Raw genomic sequence first — 13,846 nt, 5'->3', positions numbered from 1 at the left:
CCAAGTGGGTGGCTAGGAGTGATGGCAAGCAGGACACTCTTACTTCCACTCCTTTGTTCCCAGACCCATCTTACCTGCAACATAGTGTATTCTTTTCCAATCGCTGTTGTAATAAATTACCCCAAACTTGGTGAGTTAGAACAAAATAAATTTATTATCTTACAGTTCAGGATGTCAGAGTCTGGAACGTATCTCACTGGGCTAAAAATCAAGGCTGCATTCTTTCTGGAGATTCTAGGGGAAAAGCCATCTCCATGCCTTTTCCACCCCCTAGAGCCTGGCTCATTCCTAGTCTCATGGTTCTTTCCATTATCAAAGCCAGCTGTGGCTGGTTGAACCTTCCTCACACTGCATCGCTCTGACGCTCTCTTGCTTCCCTCTTTCACTTAGAAGGACATTGTCCCCACCCAGATAATTCAGGATAATCTCCCCATCTCAAGAGCCTTAATTTAATCACACCTGCAAAGTCCCTTTTGCCAAGTAAAGGGAACATATTCAAAGGTTCTGGGAATTAGGACATGGACGTCTCTGGGGGAACGGGTTGTTATTCTGCCGACCACACACAAGTAGACCCATGTCGACCTATTGTTGATTTAAAGTGTACGCTTTGCTCTGGAAAATGCCACCCTATCTTTGCAAAATATTAACTCCGAGCTGGTGCTTAGGTGTGCTTGTAACAGGCCCTTCCGTTGCTTTATCAGATTGGCAGATTCAGGGTGATATAGGAAGTGTTATGACCAGTGCAAATTACAGTCGTTTGTCTCCCCTCATACCTCCATTGCTGACACAATGTTTTGTGGGACCCTGTGTGGGTGCATCAAATACTCTGTAAGCCCTTGTATAGCTGTCTGGTTTAGGCCCTGTGGGCAGGAAAAGCAAATCTGTACCCAGAATATATGTTTACTCCTAAGAAAATGAACGACTGCTCCTTTCAGGATGAAAGGGATGCAGTGTGGTCAACTTGGATCTGTAGGTTGGTGTCCTCAAGGAATGGCACTGTGTGTAGGACTTAGCTTTAGCCTCTGTTGCTGGAAGATTGAACATTCAGCAGCAGCAGCAGCGGCTGGATCAGCCTTGCTGGGTGATATCCCATGCTGTTAGGCTTCTTCATAGCCTCCACCCTGCCACTTGTGCCGGCAGTGAAGAGGTCAATGACAGGAGCTGGTTGATGTCACTTGGCCAAGTCATTCTGTTGACTTGGTTTAGTGCCTCTTCCATGATGGATGCTCTCCAGTGAGAAAGAAAGCTTCACACTTTGTGCCATGTCCCATCCACATGATTGCCCCAGATAGCCTAGCTTCTAATCAATCTCCTTCTAGTCTCCCAACTAGAAACCCTATTAGGTTTCTATTGGGCTTCTCTTTCCATCAAGGAGGATTGCAGGTGCTCTGCCCAAAGGTCTACAGCTCTACCCGTTGGGAAGATTTCAGTCTACAATGCTCTCTCAAGGTCAATCCTGAGTGGGGCTGCAGTGCAGGCACCACTTATTTTCTTTACTTGCTTCCACCTACCAAGCCAACACCTCTGTGAACAAAGCTGGTCTTTCATCAGCTGGTCATACCCCTCACCATGTGGCCATAGGTGTGAATCAATGGAGAGGCCTCGGTGCAACAGTGGTGGATAACAAGGTAGTCTAGGCTACCTGCTGGCACACCTTGCTTATGGCTTCTCATCCTGCTCATACTTGGTCTTAGATGTTCCACTTCTGTCTTATGATATGCTGCTGGGTCCACTTGACCTTCTAACTTGGTGGGTCTGACAGAACTCAGCTCATGATGGGCAGCGCTACAGTCTGAATAGTTATGTCCCGCCAAATTCATACGTTGAAACCTTGACCCCCAAATATGATGTCATTAGGAGGTGGGACCTCTGGGAGATTCTTAAGTCATAAGGGTGGGGCCCTCATGAATGAGATTAGTGCCTTATAAAAGAGGCTCCAGAAAGATCCCTGGCCCCTTCCACCACATAAGGACATGGTGAGAAAATGCTGGTTATGAACTAGAAAGAGTGACTTCACCCAGGCATGCTGGTGCCATGATCTTGGACTTCCCAGCCTCTAGCACTGTGAGAAATAAATATTTGCAAAGAGTGTCTTCACCCAGGCATGCTGGTGCCATGATCTTGGACTCCCCAGCCTCTAGCACTGTGAGAAATAAATATTTGCTGTTTATAAACTATCCGGTTTATGATATTTTATTATAGCAACCCGGACAGACTAAGACAGGCAGTTATGGCTGCATTTTCACTTGGTGTCCCATGGTCAGTCTATACCAGGGCCCGTAGCATGCTAGGAGCAGCTTTTCAAAGGATTTATAATTTTCCATATGGCATGGCCTTGTGACAGAACCTTAAGAGTCTGCATTGTAATCCTCCCCTTGGGGCTTGCCAAAAACTCTACATGGTATCTTTTCCCAGTGCTGATACCTCCAATACCATAGAATCCTCTGGGTCGTACAGCCTGAGTTGGCACCTCTTGCATCATAGCCTGGACCTGCTGCAAAGTCCTTTCCATCTCTGAACTGAATCAAAGCCAGCAGCTTTTCATGTCTCCTGGTATGTGGTCTGGAGTAGTCCAGACCACATGTATGTGGACGGTGCCTTCAGAACCCAAGGAAGCCTACCAAGAATTATACTTCCTTCTTTGAGGTGGAAGGTGCAAGATGCCATTATTTGTCCTATGCTTTGGTTGCCCTGGCATGCTCCAGACCATTGCAGCTCCTAAAAGTTTTATTGTTATGACAGGCTCCTCAAACCTCACTGGGTTCACCTTCCTAATCTTTGGAGTGCATGGGTCTTACTCAGGCCCACAATGTACTAGCCACTTCTTGTTCATTCATTCTGATGAGCACGAGGTTATTGATATGGCAGGCCAATATGATATTTTGCAGGATGTGGGGCCAGTCCAGATCTTTGGGGCCTATAATTGGACAGAGGCCTGGAGAGTTAATGTATTTCTGGGGCAAGACTGTGAATGTACACTCTTATCCATTCCAACTGTCTCGTTTTTGCAGGGGCAAACTGGTCAGTTCAACAGAGCTATAATGAGGACCACTACCCTTAGATCCTTTAGCTTTTAAAAGGTAGCACCATGGGAAATCCCTGCTGGTCCAATGGTTAGGACTCTGCACTTTCACTGCCGAGGGGCTGGGTTCAATCCCTAGTCGGGGAACTCTTGAAAGCCCCACAGTGCGGCCAAAAAAAAGGTAGCTCCAATATCTGCCACCACCCTCCCCCTCCCCCAATTGGGATGCGATATTGTTTGTGTTTGTTTTTTCCTTTTTTTTAACATCATTATTGGAGTATAGTTGCTTTACAATGGTGTGTTAGTTTCTGCTGTATAACAAAGTGAATCAGCTATACATAAACATATATCCCCATATCTCCTCCCTCTTGCATGCAATATTGTTTTTTATATACTGTCTTGGAAGCAGACAGAGGGCAGTTTCAGAGGCTTCCTCTTTGCCTGCCCCACTACAAAAGCTCTCACCCCACAGGCCAAGGAGTCAAAGTGGGGCTTATGACAATTACTAAGTCTCTAATTACACTGTGCGGAGTGGGGAAATGACCACTGGGTGAATCTGTGGATCCAGTGGATCCACTGTAAGCCAGGCTTGGGCCAGCATTCCATCTGTTACCTGGCCTGTATGTCCCCACTCTAATGGAGGGCCGCCATGACACATCAGAGCTCAGCATATCGATATCAGGTTGGACCCTGTCCAATGTCTTAGACTTACCTGGGTAGCCTCTTTCACCAGGGTATCTTTGGAGAAGGACTGGGGGGATGATTACTAGACATTCTTGCTTTATGTTACAGGCTCATCCTGGAGGCTTCAGTTCTCCTTCGGTCATTGGGTTCCTGGTCTGAAAACTGACTTACCTCCAAAAACTGGGCAAGGAATCATGACATTTTTTTTGGTTGGGAGGATTGCCCTTAGGCTCCTGATTATCCATTCTTGATTTCTTTGATTGTACAGATTGAGTGTAACATTTGTTGGCTGCCCATCTATTTTGCCTCCAGGGAACACCTTGTTCTCGAGGACCTGCTGTAGGCCAGGTCACCTGGGGCCACTCTGACCGGACCACCCATTATAACGAGTGCATCCACCTCTCTTCAGATGGGTAAATGTCACTACTAGACCTCTATTTTGGGGGGGGGGGTTCTCTTGCCCTCATTGCTGTCAGTGACCCTTGTGCCACAAGAGCTGATCCTACCAGCAGCCCAGCGCCCAGAGGGGAGCCTCACCCATCATCTCAGTGATGCTGGAGCTCCTCTCATGCACACATTCCCTGCTGCCTGGGTAAGTGGTGTGTCCGCCCCTTACCCAACATAGTCCTCCACCGGTTTTCCCTGCCTCGGGGCTTTAGCACATTCACGCTAGCTCACCCACTTTGCAGAGCCCTTTAAGTCCCCTTTCCACCATGACTTTTTCCATGCTTCTAGCAGAATTTTTGCACCGTCTCTCGTGGTCCTTGCTAGGGAATCTTGCATCCCAGGAAAGTGCTCTCACATTGATAAGCTCTCCAATCATTCCAACCTCACGTGTCTCTCCCTGCTCCCCGGTGGACTTTGGATGACGCACCTTCAAAATCCAGTCCCACCTGTTGCTCTCCTGGCTCCTGCCAGGACCCAAGGGCTATAGTTCCTTTCCTACCTTATCAAGTCCAGCACTGCCTTGGCCCAGTCATGGTGTGACTTGACCCCTAATTAATAGGTCTAGTGGCCAGAAGGGGAGGTGGGGGCAGATCCTGGAGGGGCTGTATAATGTCTTGCAGAGCAGAGATCTCTGCATTTCTTCAAGTAATAGTGGAGCATTAGTTCTTAATAGGGAAGAATGGGTCACTCCTGCAGGCTCAGAGGGTTCAAGACGACCTAGGGATTTCAGATTTGGGGTGCATCAACTCACATGTCCCATCTGAAACGGCAGGGTGCCATCCTCTCCCCATCAGAGTATGATCTTGACACAGAGCTACTTAGGTTGAGTTTAATCTTCTTTGCTGTAGCCTTGATCATTTCAAGGGTTTTTTTTTTTTTTTTGGTGGCGCCATGCGGCTTGTGGGATCCTAGTTCCCCGACCAGGGATCAACCGGGGATCGAACCCGGGCCCTTGGCAGTGAAAGCGCGGTGTCCTAACCACTGGCTCGCCAGGGAATTCCCCAAGTTTAATCACCTTTGGAACTTGGCTGCTCTGAGATTCTCCACCTTGTCTGCCCTCCTGCTACAGGACTCAGGGACCTTTCGGCACAACATTGTAAATCAACTATACTACAATTATTTCACACTTAACTCTTAATTGCTCTCAGCCTTTGGTTATCTTTTTTCAAAGTGTTAGTCAAGTTTGGCAATAGCCACCTAATTCCACCGATTTTGCTTTCCCCTGGTATTTCTCAGGTGTCTGAATAGTTGCCCTCAGCTGTTGCATTTCCTTCCACAGGTAAACGATCTCAATTCATCAAAGGTGAAAGTGATAACAATTGCACTGTCACCTTGTTGTAAGAGGAGCTACCCACCTACCACTGTCACCAGGCAGGCGAGATGGGTGAATCTGCTCCCGAATCCCACTCCAGCATCTGCTTTCTCAGCCTCCTCAGCCCTCGCTGCTGTAGGTGGGGTTCTCCGGGAAGCAGGGAGAGTTCCTGGGATCAGCACTTGTGGAATGGAGGGGAAGAAAGCAGGATTAGATGGAGGGAGAAGTTGGGCTCTCACGCTGTGTCAGTTTCCTGTTCCTGTTATAAGAAATTGCCACAAATATTGTGCCTTAAAGCAACACAAATGTATTATCTTACAGTTCCAGAGTTCAGAAGTTGAAAATGGGTCAACAGGGCTGTATTCCTTCTGTAGGCTTTAGGAAGTATGTATATCCTTGCCTTTCCCAGTTTCTGGAGGCTTCCTGCATTCCTTGGTTCGTGGTTTCTTCCTTCCATCACTCTGACCGCTGATTCCATCGTTTCCTCTCCTACCTGACTCTGACCCTCTGCCTCACTTTATAAGGACACTTGTGACTACATTGTGCCCACCTGGATGAGTCAGGATCTTCTCTCCATCTCATGATCCTTAATTGTAGTGGAAAAAAAATCCCTTTTGCCCTGTAAGCTAACATATTCACAATTTCTGGGGATTACCACGTGGACATCTTTGGGGGCTGTTATTCTGTCCAGGCATGTGGAGCTTTGAGTCTGGATGACCCTTCAGAATTGTTGGGTGAGGACGCTGGGCCTTTCTATTTCCATGTTGATTAGATATTGGGTGTGCTGTGACCTCAGGCAAGCAGCTGTCTTTAGCCTAGACAATCCCTTAAGAGGACTGCCTGCCAGCAGCACTGCTGACACTGGAGGGTCTTTACTCCTGAAGGGGATCTGGGGGGCTCATCATGGCATCCACCACAGCCCCTCTGCTCCAGCCCCAGCAACCGTCTTCCCTCCCTCACCTGGCCACACAATCCTTCACCCCAGGACATTTGCACATGCTCTTTCCTTGCTCTGCCACCTGTCTTGATCTTGGCTCCATCACCACTTCCTCCAGGAAGCCTTCCCTGACTTCTCTGTCTAGGTCATCTCCACCGTAGCCCTCTGAAGCTCATGATGCTACACCTGCAGCATTTCTCCTTCGTTAGCATCAGACTCCCCAGGTAGAGCAAGCTCTGCAAGGCAAGGATGAGGTTTGCTTTTGCTCACTATTGTGTCCCCTTCACTGAGCACAGTGGGCCTCACATAACAAGTGCTCAGAAGATATTTATTGAATAGGTGAATGAGAGGACCTACTGCTTTCTTCATTAGGTGGATCCATCATATTTGGCAACACAAGTGGATCGCATTTGGTCCCTACTGATGAATATTCAGGCTGTTTCCAGTCCTTTGGTAGTTCACATCATGCGGCAATGAACATTTTTCACGCATATTCTCATCTCCCTGCCTGGAGTTTCTGCAAGATAGATTTCTAGAGAGGGAACTGCTGGGCCCATCAGAGTGTCCCTGAGGCTGGGACTGGGAGTCAAGGGGCCTGTGCCTCCCTGGGCAGCAGTCCCTCCCCTGGTGAGTCCCCTGCTTGAGTTTCTGCCATGGGCACAGAAAGAGCAGGGGAAGTGGGTTCACAATGGGACAGAGAAGCATGAAACAGCCCACCGAGGGAGTGGAGGTAAGCCCAACAGAGAGAGCCTTGGTGGCATTCAGGGTCCCAGGCCCTGGGCTTCTGCAGTCCTGCTGTTAAGTCCCCATCTTACTGGACCCCTCATCAGATCCTCCTTCACCTGAAATTGGTGCCAACAGATTTCTTATACTTGCTACCAAAAGGTCCCAGCTGTTATAAGATCCAATTCTTGTCATTGCTGTCTAAATATGTGGCTTTTACATTTTACATTCCTTCCTTGGGAAATGAGGGGTGTGTGTGTGTGTGTGTGTGTGTGTGTGTGTGTGTGTGTGAGAGAGAGAGAGAGAGAGAGAGAGAGAGAGAGAGAGAGAGAGAGAAAGAGACGGAGGGATCTGTGATAAACTTTTGTATATATTCCAGAGGTCTCTGAAAAGATGATGCATTCTCTGGGGGGTGCAAAGTTATATTTATGCTAACTATGAGCATGTCAGCGTGAGCCCCTTGTTGGCCCTGGCAGGGGGCCGGGCTGGGTCTCTGGGCCTGGCTCTGGGTCAGGGGTGGAAGGAGAGTGACATGGCCAAGCACACTCTCAGACCTGGTGCCAGATCCTGTGTGCAGGGCCTGCGGTGTCAGCGGCTACGGCGGGGTAGGGTGGGGGATCATTGCACCAAGGGGCCTGGGGTGAGGGGCTGAGGGGGAGCTACATCAGAGTCTGAGCAGCTTCTGGGGTTTGTGGCAGGGGCTGGCAGCAGGCTGGTCCGGGAGATTCTTTTGTGCCCCGTGGGCCGCCCCCTGCAGTGTTCCTGCAGGGGCAGCGGAAGCTCGAGTGACCCGTCTTGAGTGGCTGAGGATCTATGTGGGAATCCCCACTCCCACTGTCATCCCACACGCTGGGCCCTGGTTCCGGGCGGGAGCACACGGGTGCCATCACCACGTGTCCCTAGCACGGCGCCTGGCACATGTGGAGTGGATTTGCGCCGACGGCCTTTGCCTTATCATGGATCTTTTTTTTGACACAGAAAACCTGTCGCATCTCCCTGTCTCAAAGCCTGGCTCCCCGTTGTTTCCAGCACAAAATCCAATCTCCTTCTCGCGGCCAAGAGGTTCTGCCCTCCGCACCCCGCACACGTGCTGAAGGCGTGCACCCTGCCCGGACTCAAGCGCTCTCTGCCTCGGGGGTGGCCCCAATTCCTGTCCTTGGGGGCAGCCCTGCGGGGTCACATGCCCTCTCAGCCCTCGGGCTCCAGAGGCCTGTGACTGCGGGCCCCCAACCCTGCCGGGGCCGGGCCCTCGGCCCCACCCTGGCTCCTCCCACCTTAGTTCACTCCGCACAGACCCCCATCAGGCCGCCAACCCTGGCTGCAATCCCACGGAAAGCCCAAGCCCTGAAAAATGATGGCGAGCTTTGTCCCTGTGCCATTAATTCTCCTGTGACTGAGGCCTCCCCCTAGGGTGGGTGCGGGGCTGGGGGACGGATGGCACCTGCTCGGCCTGCCAGGACTTTGCCAGTGGGTGGTGTGGATGGCGTTTCCCAAGTGAAATGCCGCGTGGAGATGAATGACCCCTGAGCTGTGGGCTCTGGACGCGCAAGGCCTGGGTGGAGCTGGCGGGGGGAGCTCCGTGGCCTGGACAGTCCCCTCCCCCCCCCGCCCGCCCCTTCCAGGAGGAGGGCTTCGGGCTCTTCACCTTCACCCAGGTTCCCAGGATCTCCCAGAAATGCTACCTCGGCTTCATGCCTGAAACCTCAAACACAAATAATTTCCAATTTGCCTGGGAGTTCAATCGCACAATCCAATGTTAAATAATAGATTGGATGCCTCGGGGAGAGAAACAGGATTTAAACAGAAGTAAATAAAAGGAAAAGTAAAATTCAGCACATCGGCTTGGAGGGTGAGAACGTGGGCTTTCCCTGCTGACCTGCATTCGCTGCCCTGGCCCTTCCTGCCAGCCTGGGTCCTCTTCCCCGCGTCTGCCAGGACTGCCCTTGGCGCGCCTGCGTCTCCCCACCAGTTGGTGCTGGCTCCACCCCTCAACAGCCTCTCCCACCAGCTCCCCAAATAGAGGCCCGGCTCATAGCCCAGGCAACTGCCACATAGCCCGCGGTCACGCGATGGGGCTGGGTGCAGACACCCGTGTGGAATGGTGGCCGCTTTAGACCCGAGAGGAGGCTGAAGAAGTTATGTCTATGGGACAGGACTTGTTTACAAGCTCTGGAACTGAGGTCGCCTCTGTCCGGCAACCTTTCCTTCTACCCACCCTGCCCTACATACACCTCCTGCCACAGTCTGTCCCTGTCACACAGAAACCACACCATCCCCAAGGTTACAGATCCCCAACTCCCACCTTCCCTCTGCCATCAGCCCTTCTTGTCCTCATGTCCCACCTTGTCCACCCCAGATCCCTTGGGCCACTGTTTCTCTCTCCCCTCCCCTCTTTCCACCCCATGTGCCTAGGAGGAGCCCAGCTCTAACCTTTTCTGTGCTTCTAGAGAAGAGAGACACCACACTGGGGGACACCAGGGCCAAAATGCCAGGGTTTGAATCCTGGAACATCCTTTTAATAACTGTGTGAGCTTGAGCAAATTACTTAACCTCTCTGTGTGTCACTTTCCTCTTCTGTGAAAAATGGGAGAATAATGACTGTATCTACCTTACAGGGTTGTAGAGAGGAGTACATAAGCTAGTATATACGAAATGCTTAGAGCAAATCTCCGGTAAAGCAGTAAAACCAGAATTCCTAATATTGCTCAGGGGCCTCTAGGAGGGAGAGAAACAGCTTGGGTTAAGGTGAAGGCACTGGACAGAGAGTGAAATACATGGATTGAGGATACGCTTAGGGGACACGGAGAATGACACGTGTGAAAAGGAGGAGTCCAGGGCCAATCGGGAGAGTTGGGAGGCTTGGTGGGGACGTGAGACGTGAGGTGCCCTGAGATACGCCGATAGAGGTGTGGTGTGGGGTCTGAGGTCAGGGCTGGAGGTGCAGGTTTGGGCGCCAGCTGTGCAGCAGAGTGCAGCTGGCTGAGCTGGCCCAGAGAGTGTGTCGATCAAGGGGTGTCTGTCGAATTCAGAACGTTGGAGACTCTGAAGCGAGCCATTTCTGTGTGTGGGGGGCACTGGAAGGCAGACCACGGTGGGTTCAAGAACAAAAGGCTAGTGGAGGCGTGAGGCAGCAGGATACGTTTTGCTGGGAAGGACAGGACAGAAATGGGGCAAGGGCTGGAGGGGATGTGAACTTCTGAAGAGGGGCTGAAGCCTGATGAGCCGGCAGAGAGAGGGCCATGTCTTTCAGAAGACAAAGGGCTGGGATCCAAGAGGCAGTGGAGGGCTGACCCTGGTAGGGCAGGGGGGAGTGAGAAGCGGGGTCAGTGCACACAGAGCATCAATTTGAAGTGAGACAGTGAAGGCCTTTCTGGTCCTCCCCTTTTCTTTCACTGCAGTAAGAGGCACACCGTGAGCTGTGCACATTTTGTGTGTGTGTGTGTGCGCGCGCATGTGCATGTCTGTGTAAGTGTGTGGGTGTGTATCTCTCTGTGTCCCTGTGCACCTGGGTCTCTGTGCATGCTTATATGTCTGTGTGTGTGTCTGCATGTGTGTTTGTACCTATGCCTCTGCAGATGTGTCCCCAGGTCTGGATGTGTATGTATTTGTGAGAAGGGGTGTGTGTGCATGTCTGTGTATGTCTGTGCCCATGTGAGTATGTGTGTGTGATGTGGCTGAAGTCGCAGAGGGCCCGCGTCACCCTCGTGGAGAGTGGAGGACAAACGCCGGCAGGTTTTTGGTGGCCCTGAGAGGTTTATGATGGCGTGTGTAAGGACAGCCCAGTGAGTCCTCTCTTCCTGCAGTGGAGGGGGCAGGCTGGAGGGGGGTGGCTGCTCTGCGGTTTGCCAGGGGCAAGAGACAGAAGGAACAATGGCCAAGATGGGTCAGGATGTACCCCAAATCTAAGCTGGCCAAAGAAGGGAGTGAAGCTAGCAGGGGTGATGGCAGCCCCCCCCCCCCCCCCCGCCAACACTCCTGGTGACACTTGGCCCTTCTGCCCTCTGTGTCCTTCGTGTTGACCATTCTGTTTTTTCCAGGGCCTCCTGAAACCTTCTGGCCCCATTAGGCCCAGGAGGGGCGCTGGGGATGTTTGGTGTTAGGGCAGATGTGTCCTCTGGAGCTGGAGGGTTTGAGACTGATCTCCAGCGTCTGCCCGGAGACAGACCTGGAGAGGCAGGGTTCCCGTGACCTTATAGATGAGAGGGACAGAGGGCAGAAGACCGTCGCAGTCTCCAGTGGTTCTGGGGGATGCTCCGACCCGCGTGAGCTGCACACAATCGGGGTGTTGCTGCCACCTCGTGGACCTGCTGGGGATGCTCAGGCCTCTGCTTAGGAGTATGGGCTTAGCGCCCTCTGGTGGCCCAGTACTGTCTCTGCTTGAGAAGATGTGCGCCCTCCCTCGCTCCCCCACTCCTCAACAGTTTAGATGCCCAGGGGCGGGGCGGTAGGCGGGCCCAAAAGTGAGGGGTCACAGCCTGACTGCTTGGGTGGGATTTCAGCTCCAGGTCCTGCCGCTGTGCAGCTCTGGGCAGCCTCTCTGTGCCTCAGTCTCCTCACCTATAAAGTAGGGTAAGGCATGGTCAGGGCTGCCGGGAGGGTGTATCAGGCAGCACGTGAGAGAGGGCATCACGGCACTGGCCCATCAGGAGCGCTTGAGTCGCGGTGGCAAACCCTAGGCCCCATGGTTTGGAATTACTTCTGACCTCTGACACCTGATCCTTGCCCTAGGCTTCAGGTGATCTTGGGAGCAGACCTCCAGCCCACTCTCTCCACCTCCCCTCCTGGAGGCCGGCCCAGAGACGGGGAGGGGGCAGGAGCGTCTGTTCCCACGTGGCCCCAACCCCAGCGGCCCCCTTGGCCACCCTCTGCTGTCTTCTTACAGCCGAGCCTCCTGTGCAAAGGGCCCTTCTGGGCAGCATGAAGAGTCAGGGAGCAGTGCAGGCCTCACCGCCAGGCCAGGCCGCCCCGAAGAACCAAAGCTCAGGGCTGTCACGTGCCCTCCCCTGAGCCTGGCACCGTGGACCATGGAGCCCCCTCCAGCCAGCACGATCAGCCGGGGCTAGCACACTCTCCATGCCAGGGGCAGCTCCCCCAGCCTCATCCAGGGTCATTGTACCCACCAGCATGGGGCCTGGAGATGAGGGCAGGATTATTTCAGCCCTGCTCAGCCCCAGACTGCCCACCCCCAGTTCCTGGAGACCACCCTGGTCCACTCCTGGGCCCATAGGTCAGCAGTAATCCCCTTGTGCCCAGTTCTAGGTGAGATCGGGGGAGATACCAGGACAAAATTCCCATGATTAGCCATGGGTGCTCCCCAGAGAGGAAAGGGCTAAGAGGATGGGGAGAGTGAAGGGAGACTACCTTCTGCCCTCAGGGCTCTCCTGGGGCTCCCATTCCCCCATCGAGGGGTCTCAACCCTGAGGATGAAATTGGTAAACAGGCCCTGCCTGGGAGGGGATAGGGGCTCTGGTTGACTGTCCCTCCATCCACTGCCTGCCCACCTCTGTCTTGAGCCCTTCTGTGGGTGGCCAGGCCCATGATGACAGCAGATAGGATGGTTTGGTCATGTCTGGGAGGCCAGAGGTAACTGAAACTCATGTCTGACCATCTGGCTGGACCTCACATCTCATCTCCCCAGGGGACTCTAGGACTTTTGGGGATGTTTATTCTCTTCACCACTTAGAGAGCAGGTCTCATGTCTAGGGAGGTCTCAGCTGCAGCGGCTTCACTGTGGGCTGCCCCAGAGAGGGCCTATTTGGAGGACCAAGCTGGCAAAGGGCACTGGGAGTTCAGTGGTTATTTTCCCAACTTGATGGGCCGGCTTGGCACCTGGGAGGAGCCTGTGACCTCTTCTTGGGTCTCTGACCCAGAGGGCCCCCTCCTTCACCACGAAGTGGTAAGCAGGTTAAATGGGGCAGGGAGGGGCAGGGGAGGGGCAGCACACGATGGTCCCAGAGGAGGGAGGAAGGTCCACATTCCCCCCATCCTCCCAACACGTATACGGGCTCACACACATGTACACACCCCCTCACCCCAGGCACAGATGCCCATAAGACACCTACCACACCACTCACACACACTTATACACGTACACATAGATTCACATGCTCACCATGCGCCCCCCCACACACACACACACACACACACACACACACACACACACACACACACACACTTTCCTTTGTTGGCAGTTAATTCCACTGTCCTTAGGGCTATATGAGGCTGGGCCTGGGGACTGGAGCTGGGTCCAGCACCATCTCAGTGGATTCAGGGTCAGGTCTCCGGGCTGGGCTTCTGGAGCTCACACTAGGGACCGTCAGGCGGTGATCATGGCTATCGCCTGGAGTGTGCTTCTTGCCGTCGCCACCCAGAAGTAAAGCCCCTCTCTGATGCTTTGATGGATGTGTTTGTGTGTACATCTGCCCAACCCAGGCCTGGTTGTCTCTGAGAGATGACACAAGATGTCTTTTCCTACCCTCAAATACACACACACACACACACACACACACACACACACACACACTCATTCACACCATGGAAGGATGGTCCCTGGGCAATCCCGCCTCCAAGCAGCAGCAGTGGGTGAAGGTGCCCTGCAGGCTGCCCCAGCCGGGCTTCTGGGTGTCTTCTTGCTGAGTAGAAGACCAGTGACACTGCCACAGTCTTGGCCAAAGGCATCCTTGACCAGAGGCACTGTTTCTGCACTAGGAATTCCACCTCA

The sequence above is a fragment of the Lipotes vexillifer genome, unplaced genomic scaffold (genome assembly GCF_000442215.2).
Source record: "Lipotes vexillifer unplaced genomic scaffold, Lipotes_vexillifer_v1.1 scaffold182, whole genome shotgun sequence".
NCBI classification, from domain to species: Eukaryota; Metazoa; Chordata; class Mammalia; order Artiodactyla; family Lipotidae; genus Lipotes; species Lipotes vexillifer.
The sequence above is the reverse complement of the archived record's forward strand: the minus strand, read 5'-3'. Positions refer to the sequence as shown.